We start from the raw sequence: 9,979 nt of genomic DNA, 5'->3' as shown, positions 1-9,979 counted from the left end.
ACAAAAGACAAACTCCAGATGAAATAAAGTTACGAAGAGACAGCAATCAGCCATCTCCGTACATTTACCTAGAGAGGAATTTAAAACTGCAGCGGGTTTTGGGGTCAGTGAAAGGAACAGAGCAGAGAATGCAAAGAAAGAAAACTTCCTTGTACTGTTAATTTCCCTGACTGCTTTGCACATGCTTTGAGGAAGATGCAGGGCAAAATCATTTCAAGATCCCAGCATTTTGAGGCAATAATGTAGCTCATTTTGTCACCACTTATAGCTTTCTTTTCTTTTCCTTCTTTCCTACTTTCCTTCTATTTCTCTCTTTTTTCTTAAGACTCTTTCCATTCTTTCCTTACTTTCTTCTTTCTCTTCTTCCTTTCTCTGTCTTTCATTCTTTCTCTTTCTTTCCTTCTTTCTTTCTCTTTCTTTCCTTACTTTTTAAATAAGATTCTTTCCTTTCTCTCCTTTCTGTCTTTCTTTCTTAAGATTCTTTCCTTTCTTTCCTTCCTTTCTTTCTTTCTCTCTTTCTCTCTTTCTTCCTTCTCCTTCCTTCTTTCCTTTTCCTTCCTTCCTTCCTTTCTCTTCTTTCCTTACTTTTCTTTCTTTCCTTTTTTTCATTCTTTCTTTCTTCTCCTTGCGTGATTTCTGTTTTGTTTTGTTTTGTACACTTTGCTTTTGAAAATGTGGATTAGACGTTAGAGAACAAGGTAACTAATTGCACTGCATCCTTACCGTATGTTGGACTGAACGATAGAGTTCAGAGGGTTGTAATCAATGGAGTAGAATCTAGTTGGAGGCCTGTCGGTAGTGTTCCCCAGGGATCACTACTGGGTCCGGTTTTATTCAACGTGTGTATCACCAACCTGGATGAAGGGCTAGTGTTGATTATGAGCCAGCAGTGTGCCCTTGTGGACAGGAGGGCCAATACTATCCTGGGGGGCACTGTGAGGAGTGTGGCCAGCAGGTCGAAGGAGGTGATCCTCCCCCTCTATTTGACCCTAGTGAGGCCACATCTGAAGTGCTGTGTCCAGTTCTGGGCTCCTCAGTATAAGAAAGAGAAGCGGCTACTGGAGAGGGTCCGGCAGAGGGTTACAGAGATGATTAGGGGTCTGGAGCATGTCTCTCATGGGCCTGTTCAGTTGAGAGAAGAGAAGAGAAAAGAAGAGTGGGAAGGGATCTCATGATCATCAGTATCTCCAAGGCTGGTGCCACGAGGACAGTGCCAAACTCTTCAGTGGTGCTCAGCAACAGGATGTGGAGCAATGGCCATAAACTAAAACACAGGAAGTTTCACCTCAACATGAGGAAGAACTTTATGTTGAGGGTGGGAGAGCACTGGAACAGGCTGCCCAGGAGGGTCATGGAGTCTCCCTCTCTGGAGACACTCAAAACCTGCCTGGATGTGTTCCTGTATAACCTGCTCTGAGTGACCCTGCCTCAGCAGGTGCGTTGTTCTGGATGATCTCCAGAGAGGTCCCTTCACAACCTAACAATTCTGTGATTTTGTGACTTTGCATGTTTGGTTTGGATTTTTTTTTTTTCTTCCTTTTTTTGTTTTTTCTTATTGCCGCTCACCTTTGACAATCACTTCCCTTCCCTCTTCACTAATATTTATACTGCTGTTGGTAGCGTCTAGCAACAGTGGAAAATTTCAACCAAGAAAATACGGTAGGGGTATAAAACGTTTTGGAAAGACCTCTGTTTGATACAAGTCAGATCTCTTTGAACAGTACTTTGGTCTTACAGACTTATGTTTCAGTATTTCTGTGCCCTTATGAGTGGCTAGGTTATCTCTGTATGAATTCTATCATATGAACTCTGCCTTATGACAAGAGGTTGGATCTTTCCAGTTTAATGCCATCCTGTTTAATGTTTATCCTGCCATTTCCAGTTTAAAGTGCATCCTGCTTTACATGTTTTTGCTGAAGCCGACCATTACTGTAGATATAGATCCTTCTGTGGCTGCAGGTAAGCTGGAAGAAGAGACCAGCCTTCAGGGGGCTAGCTGTGCCCCCCTGGGAGAATATTCTGCCCTGTGGTATGTAGCAGCTGAGCTGCTGTGACATTTTCCTTAACCCTGTTGCAGTCAACTTGGACTGGATTAGTGTTAACAAAGATCTGTTATTAAGCTGTTTACGCTAGTCAGATTTACTTTTGGCTGAAAGAAGCCCTTGAAGAGGTCGCCTAGCTAGGAGGTCTGAGAGAGTGGTAGCCAGAGGGTGGAGGGAAGCTGTGATTGGGACATAGGCTGATGGGAGCTCTTCTGCTGACACAGCTGAAGCTGAGAAAGACCTTGTAATTACAGCCCCAAGCTTAATTGGAATCTGGTGAGATTATAGCTCTGCAACTGCAATCTGTGTTTTTATAGGGCAGTGAATGCTGTCCCCTCCCACGCTGGCCCATCCTCCTACTTAGAGAGGGGCAGTGCATTGTTTCAGAATTGTTCTTCCCAGCTTTAGCTCGTCTCTTGTGTTTATGCAGCACTTTTAATCGAGGAGCAACTCAAGTGGGCAGGATATTCTCTCCACAACCAGCCTGACCCTGGGGAGGTAAGGTTTGCTTTGCTGTCCTCAGTGAGGAGCATGGTGTTTATTGTTTATTATCAGCACTAGGCAGTGTTTTAGAACTGGGGAAATGATTAATTTATTAGAATGAAATAAAAGAGTGGAGAGAAATAGAGGGTGTTTAGGGTAGAGAGGATGTAGCTATCCAAATGGCAACATAGCCAGGATACTTAGGTTAAATTCTGCATTCTTTCACAATATTTGTTGGGATCAGTAATGAGAACAAATGGCCATTTTAATGTATATGAAACGAAGGATGTGGTTCAATATCAGGAAGCATCTAACAGTATCACATTATAGAGTAGTTGGTAACTACGTCGCTTCTAATGGCACGATTAGTTTTAGAGGTGAAAGTTTGAATTAAAACTTAAAGGTAGTGTAGTTTTAGGCAGAGAGCCAAAGCTTGAGTTACTCCACTTAGTGACTTGAGGAAAAAAGAAAAAGAATATAGATGCTTACTCTCATCTGTAGTTTTTAAAAAGAGCTCTTGATTGCTTTTGTTTTATATCTCTTTGGTAATATTGACAAGGAATCAGATGAGAAATAATAATAAACTAAATGGTTCAAACTCAAGTGGCAAGCCCTGGAACCATGTGCGTGGTCTCAGGATATATGTTGGTTGGGACTGTGGCTAGGTTTTTGAATCAAGCTATCATGGTTTTTCGTGATGGGATCTATTCAGACCTGCCTCATAACAAGGATGGTGTTTAGGTTTTTTTCTCATTTATTCTGAAATGGTTTGCATTTTCTTCTGTTTGTTCTTTTAAGCTTTTCTGTAGCTTGAAGAGGTCATTTAGACAGGTGTGCTCGTTGGTTAAAGCTTGTGTGATGTCTCTGTGAAATTATAGACGCCAACCTCCTTTAACTTTAACTGAGATTTAGAACTCCTATCTGTCTGAACTGGGAATCTTGTGCATGGTAAAAACTAGGTCGTTCACTAGCTCTTTCTGTGGGGAGCGGTAAAGGTATCACTGGGGGGTTTATGTCAAACAGTGCTTGAGCTGGTTATGAACCAAAATATTAACACAATGTTCCATATGCTAAAAGTCTGTCTCTTCTCAAAAAGTCCTACAAGTCAGAATTGGCTTTTCCAGTTGGAAATTTGTGTGTGTGGTGGGGGAAGGGTGCAGAGGGGTTGGAGGAAGTTTTTTGCTTGCATGGAGGAAGTTTTTTTGCTTGCATTTAGAGGAAGTTTGTCTTTAAACAAGCTAAATGTCCAGGTATTCTACAAAGATTTGATTTTGGAAAATCCTCAAATGTCTGAATCGTATTTAGAATAAAACCTGTTTAAGAATAACACATGCAATTGCTACCATGGGAAATGGAATAAACATTCTAAATTGAAGCGTTTTAGAAAATAGGTCATCATTGCAGTACATGGAGGAATGGATTTGAGCTAATTCTGTCCTCTTCTATGCACTGTGGTTCTTCTAGCTACATACATAAATAAAAGACCAAGGCTGTCTCCCTCAGGCTCCAAATAATGACTTTCAATCAGTCAAAACCAAAAAAGAAAAAAATAAAAAATCAGAGGTTTCCAGTTTTGCTTACTGGTCAAACCAAGGAAATACAATAGTGAGCTGGTGGCACTTGAATTAGTCTGTGCTTAAATAAATCACAGGGACTCAGAGGTCTGTGTGTGTATTCTATATACGTATGCTATAATTGTAGTGACTAAAGGGTTAATACAACTTTAAACTGATGCTATTCCATCCCTGGTAGTTTAATAATATTTTAGGATTGCCAGTAGTGATTTTTAAATGTGTTCAAAGCTTGCAAGGTGTGAATTCCAGACTTTCTGGTAACAGCTGGGAATCCCTAATTCTAGTTCAGAGGTTACACATTCACCTGGCAAAATCTGTAAATAAACCCTGAAAGGCAAGAATCCCACTTCCATAGTTAAGTTCTGAATGCTGTGGGTTCAATCACCAGGGAATGGGCAAATAGCTCTACCATAATATTACGTTTCAGTATGCCAAAGGATGAAAACATCCACCTCTTGCAGGTTAAGAAGGGATTATGATTTAATTTATGTATTTCCACCTAACAGCAGATTGGACTCTAAATCTGTCTGTCTGTTTTTGTACTTATTTCATGAGGGCTGAAGTTTTCTTCATTCAAAAGACAACATGTTATGTGCTTCGAACTTCTGGAACTGAAACAGTACTTCTGCCTCTACAATAGTGCATCCAACAGTTAAGCAGTTTTGATTTGGGGTGATTTAAAGCAATACATTTTTCTCTTCTTGGTAAACTCATTTCTGTGTGGAGGACCTGGACAGTATCTGTGCACTGCTGATGTCTTTCATGTGTTTGCTCAAGTATGAATGCATTACTCTACCTATTTCAGAAAACAATAGCCATATTTATGGTGTGTCCTTTTGTCTCCTGTCATTAAGGAGTTGCGTCTTCAAAGACAGCCTGCTTATTTCTTTTGTGCAAATATTGCATGGACCCTTGGTAGTCACTGATTACAGCAGGGAACATGGACGGCTGGCTTGGCTAAGTTGAGGCCAGCAGTAAGGAAAAAACCCGTCCGTATTCCCACACCCCAATATGGAGCATGACTTTGCAGCCTACAGAACTCAGCTGGCTGCAGAGATGTCTTCACCAACTGAGAAGCAGAGATTCGTGGTGTATAGAGTGACTTAAGAGCCCTATAAACTGTCCAGGCTGCTTAAAGGTTCATTTCCTTTCCATAGCTTTGAGGTTTATTTTATACAGCACACTGATGTTGTGTATGTTCAGCACAGCATCCTAACCAGACACCGTGAAGAGGAAGGGGGTTCAGGTTCACGTGGGAGGAGAACAGTATATTCACAGAATACTTGACCTTGTTAGTGCCTAGTATACAGGTTGGCTGATGTCCCTGCACTCCTCGCAGTGAATGAGAATGTGATTCAGACCCGGTGTAGGTAGCATGAAGATGCGAAGCTAATCAACACGGTCCCCTCTGTATTTATCTGACTATTTCTGGGATGTGTTCTGCTGGTATGGGCTTCACGTGGGTCAAGTTGGCTGAACTTCTGGTTATCCTTCTTACAACTACCAACAGGAGACTGCAAACCTCAGTCTGTGTGTTTAAAATAGTCTAATGAAATCCCACCAAAGATACACGCAGAGGTATTCAGGGCACAGAACTCCTGCAGGACAGCTCTCTGGCATGATGGTACCCTCACAGCCATGGAACAGACTGCAGTCATTATTTTCCCAGTTAAACCCATAGCACGAGTGGATTAAGAGATCAGCTCAAAACCTGAACAATCTTTTTCTGAAGGGAAGGAAGGGTGATTACTGCTGCCTTGAACTGTGCATGAGAGAAATAGTGCAGTAGAGAATGAGGACCTATTGTTTTAGAAAACAAAGAGTTTACTTCATTCTGTCAGTCACCTTCACACATTTGCTACTTATTCATGCAGGATTACATCCTGCTATATTAGCCTTATGCAAGTGAGTGAAAACCAACATGGTCAACTGGTGGCTTTTGTATCACAGTATCACAGTATGTTAGAGATTGGAAGGGACCTCAAAAGATCATCCAGTCCAATCCCCCTGCTGGAGCAGGAACACCTAGATAAGGTTACACAGGAATGTGTCCAGGCAGGTTTTGAATGTCTCCAGAGAAGGAGACTCCACAACCCCCCTGGGCAGCCTGTTCCAGTGTTCCGTCACCCTCACTGAGAAGAAGTTTCTTCTCAAGTTTAAGTGGAACCTCTTGTGTTCCAGTTTGTACCCGTTACCCCTTGTCCTATCATTGTTTGCCACCGAGAAGAGCCTGGCTCCATCCTCGTCACACTCCCCCTTTATATATTTATATACACTAACAAGGTCACCCCTCAGTCTCCTCTTCTCCAAACTATGGAGACCCAGCTCCCTCAGTCTTTCCTCCTAAGGGAGATGCTCCACTCCCTTAATCATCTTAGTTGCCCTGCGCTGGACTCTCTCCAGCAGGTCCCTGTCCTTCTTGAACTGAGGGGCCCAGAACTGGACACAATATTCCAGATGCGGTCTCACCAGGGCTGAGTAGAGGGGAAGGAGGACCTCTCTCGACCTACTGACCACCCCCCTTCTAATACACCCCAGGATGCCATTGGCCTTCTTGGCCACAAGGGCACAGTGTTGGCTCATGGTCATCCTTCTATCAACCAGGACCCCCAGGTCCCTTTCCCCTACACTACTCTCTAACAGGTCGTTCCCCAACCTATACTGGAACCTGGGGTTGTTCCTGCCCAGATGTAACACTCTACACTTTCCCTTGTTATATTTCATCAAGTTTCTCCCTGCCCAACTCTCCAGCCTGTCCAGGTCTCGCTGGATGGCAGCACAGCCTTCTGGCGTGTCAGCCACTCCTCCCAGCTTAGTGTCATCAGCAAACTTGCTGACAGTACACTCAATTCCCTCATCTAAATCGTTGATGAATATATTATATAATACTGGTCCCTATACTGACCCTTGAGGCACTCCACTAGATACAGGCCTCCAACTAGACTCCGCCCCATAGACTACAACTCTCTGGCTTCTCTCCTTCAGCCAGTTCGCAGTCCACCTCACTACCTGATCATCCAGACCACACTTCCTCAATTTAGCTATGAGGATGCTGTGGGAGACTGTGTCAAATGCTTTGCTGAAGTCAAGGTAGACCACATCCACTGCTCTGCCATCATCCATCCACCATGTTATTTCCTCATAAAAGGCTATGAGGTTGGCCAAGCATGACTTCCCCATGGTAAAGGCATGTTGACTGCCCCTCATAACCCTCTTATCCTTGACATGCCTTAAGATGGCATCAAGGATAAGGTGTTCCATCACTTTCCCAGGGATGGAGGTGAGGCTGACTGGTCTATAGTTACCCGGGTCCTCCTTCTTGCCCTTTTTGAAGACTGGAGTGACGTTTGCATTCCTCCAGTCCTCAGGCACCTCTCCCGTTTCCCAAGACTTGGTAAAGGTGATGGAGACTGGTCTAGCAATGACTTCCGCCAGTTTCCTCAGCACCCGCGGGTGCATCCCATCTGGACCCATGGATTTATGGATGTCCAGATTGCTCAACTGGTCCCTAACCCATTCCTCGTCGACTAAGGCAAGCTGCTCCAGTGACCTGACTTCATCTGAGGTCTCAGGAGTACAGGGCTCTTCAGGACTGCCTCCGGCAGAGTAGACTGAGACAAAGAAGGCATTCAATAACTCTGCCATCTCTGTATCTTCTGTCACCAGGGCACCCATCCCGTTCAGCAGTGGGCCAACCTTGCCTCTGGTGTTAGTTTTATCAGCCATGTATTTGAAAAAGCTCTTTCAGCTGTCCTTGACCCCTCTTGCCAGATTTAATTCTAAGGAGGCCCTAACCATCCTAGCTGCCTTCCTACATCCTCTAGCAGCAGCCTTATATTCCTCCCGAGTGGCCAGCCCCTGCTTCCATGACCTGTAAACTCTCCTCTTCCACTTGAGCATACCCAGCAGTTCCTTATTTAGCCACGCAGGTCTCCTGGCCCTCTTCCTTGACTTCCTATGTGTCGGGATGCTCTGCTCTTGAGCTCAGAATAAGCAATTCTTGAATGTCAACCAACTATCTTGGGCCCCTTTACCTTCAAGCAGCCTTGCCCATGGGATTTCCCCTAGCAATTGCTTGAAAAGGCCAAAGTTTGCCCTGCTAAAGTCCAGGGTTGCAATTCTACTTGCTATTGTACTGGTCCTACCACACAAGATCCTGAATTCCACCATCTCGTGGTCGCTGCAACCAAGGCAGCCCTCAACCTTTACTGCTTCGACCAGACCCTCCTTGTTAGTGAGGATGAGATCCAGCAGCGCTCCTCTCCTGGTTGGCTCATCCACCATTTGCATGAGGAAGTTATCATCCATACACTGGAGGAACCTCCTGGACTGTGGCTGGGTTGCTGAGTAGTCCTTCCAGCAAACATCAGGGAAGTTAAAATCCCCCACGACAACCATGTCCTGTGACTGTGAGGCCGCTCTCAGCTGCCTGTAGAAGGCCTCGTCAACTTCCTCACCCTGATCTGGTGGCCTGTAACAGACACCCACAACAGTATCGCCCCTGCCAGCCTGCCCCTTAATTCTCACCCACAGACTCTCAACTCGCTCGTCCCCTGTCCCTGGACAGAGCTCAGTACATTGCAGCTGCTCTCGCACATAAAGAGCAACCCCACCACCCCGCCTGGCTGGCCTGTCTTTCCTGAAAAGGACATAGCCCTCCATGACTATATTCCAGTCATGTGAGCTGTCCCGCCACGTCTCTGTAATTGCCACCAGATCATAATCTCCTGACTTAACACAGGTCTCTAACTCCTCCTGCTTATTTCCCATGCTGCACGCATTGGTGTACAGGCATTTCAAGGAGGGAGATGAGCTCACTGATTTCACCCTCGGATTATAGGAGACCTCCCAGTCTTCATCAATCCTAGAGTGCTGCCCCACTGGGGCAAGCCCAGTTACAACCCCGTCCCCCTTCGAATCTAGTTTAAAGCTCTCCAAATGAGCCCTGCTAATTCATGCCCCAGCATCCTTTTGCCTCTGTGAGATAAACATTTCCCACGTGCCATCATCCGGACTGGAGCCTTATAAAACCAGCCGTTATCAAAGAACCCAAAGCCCTGCCTAAAGCACCAGTCTCGTAGCCAATTGTTTATGGACTGAATTTTCCCATTCAGTCCCGCATCATCACCGGAAGATGGAAGGAGTGAGGAGAAGCTCACTTGAGCCCCAGACTCTTTCACCATCCGCCCCAAGGCCCTGTAGTCTTTCTTCATCCCCCTCAGACTGCGGGAAGCAGCTTCCCCCCCACCTGCCTGGAAGACCAGCAGCGGGTAGTAGTCTGTCGGGTGCACCAGGCTGGGGAGCGCCCTGGTGATATCCCTGATCCGGGCTCCAGGCAGACTACACACTTCCCTATGATGAGGGTCAACTCTGCATATCGGGCCCTCTGTTCCTCTCAGAAGGGAATCGCCTACGACAATGACCTTTCTTTCTTTCTTGTCAGAGGCAGTCTTGAGGTGCGAAGTCGACCGCCTTTTCCTATGTGACCTTGTAGGCCGGCCTTGCACCACATCCTCACTTACCTCTCCATCAAGATCCAGGGCCTCAAACCTATTATGGAGGGGCACCTGGGGAAGCAGGGCAGGAAGGGAGGAGGGTTGCCCATGACTCCGAACTGGAACTTGCTTCCATCCCTCATTGTCTTTTTGGTCCCTTACCTCTGCGTGACAGCTACAGGGCAGGGGCTGTCTCGGGCCATCCCCCTCTGTCTGAGAGGGCAGGGGGTCCATCCCCTTTTGGGAGGTATCTCCCTGGAACCGTTCCTGCTGGCACGCCAGGGAGTTACTCCACCAGTCGATCTGCCTTTCACACTCCCTGATGGTCCTCAGCATCTCGACCTCCTCTTTAAGTTCTGCCACCAATCTAAGCAGATCTTCTACC

Source organism: Psittacula echo (genome assembly GCF_963264785.1).
Source record: "Psittacula echo genome assembly, chromosome: 7".
Classification (NCBI taxonomy): Eukaryota; Metazoa; Chordata; class Aves; order Psittaciformes; family Psittacidae; genus Psittacula; species Psittacula echo.
The sequence above is the reverse complement of the archived record's forward strand: the minus strand, read 5'-3'. Positions refer to the sequence as shown.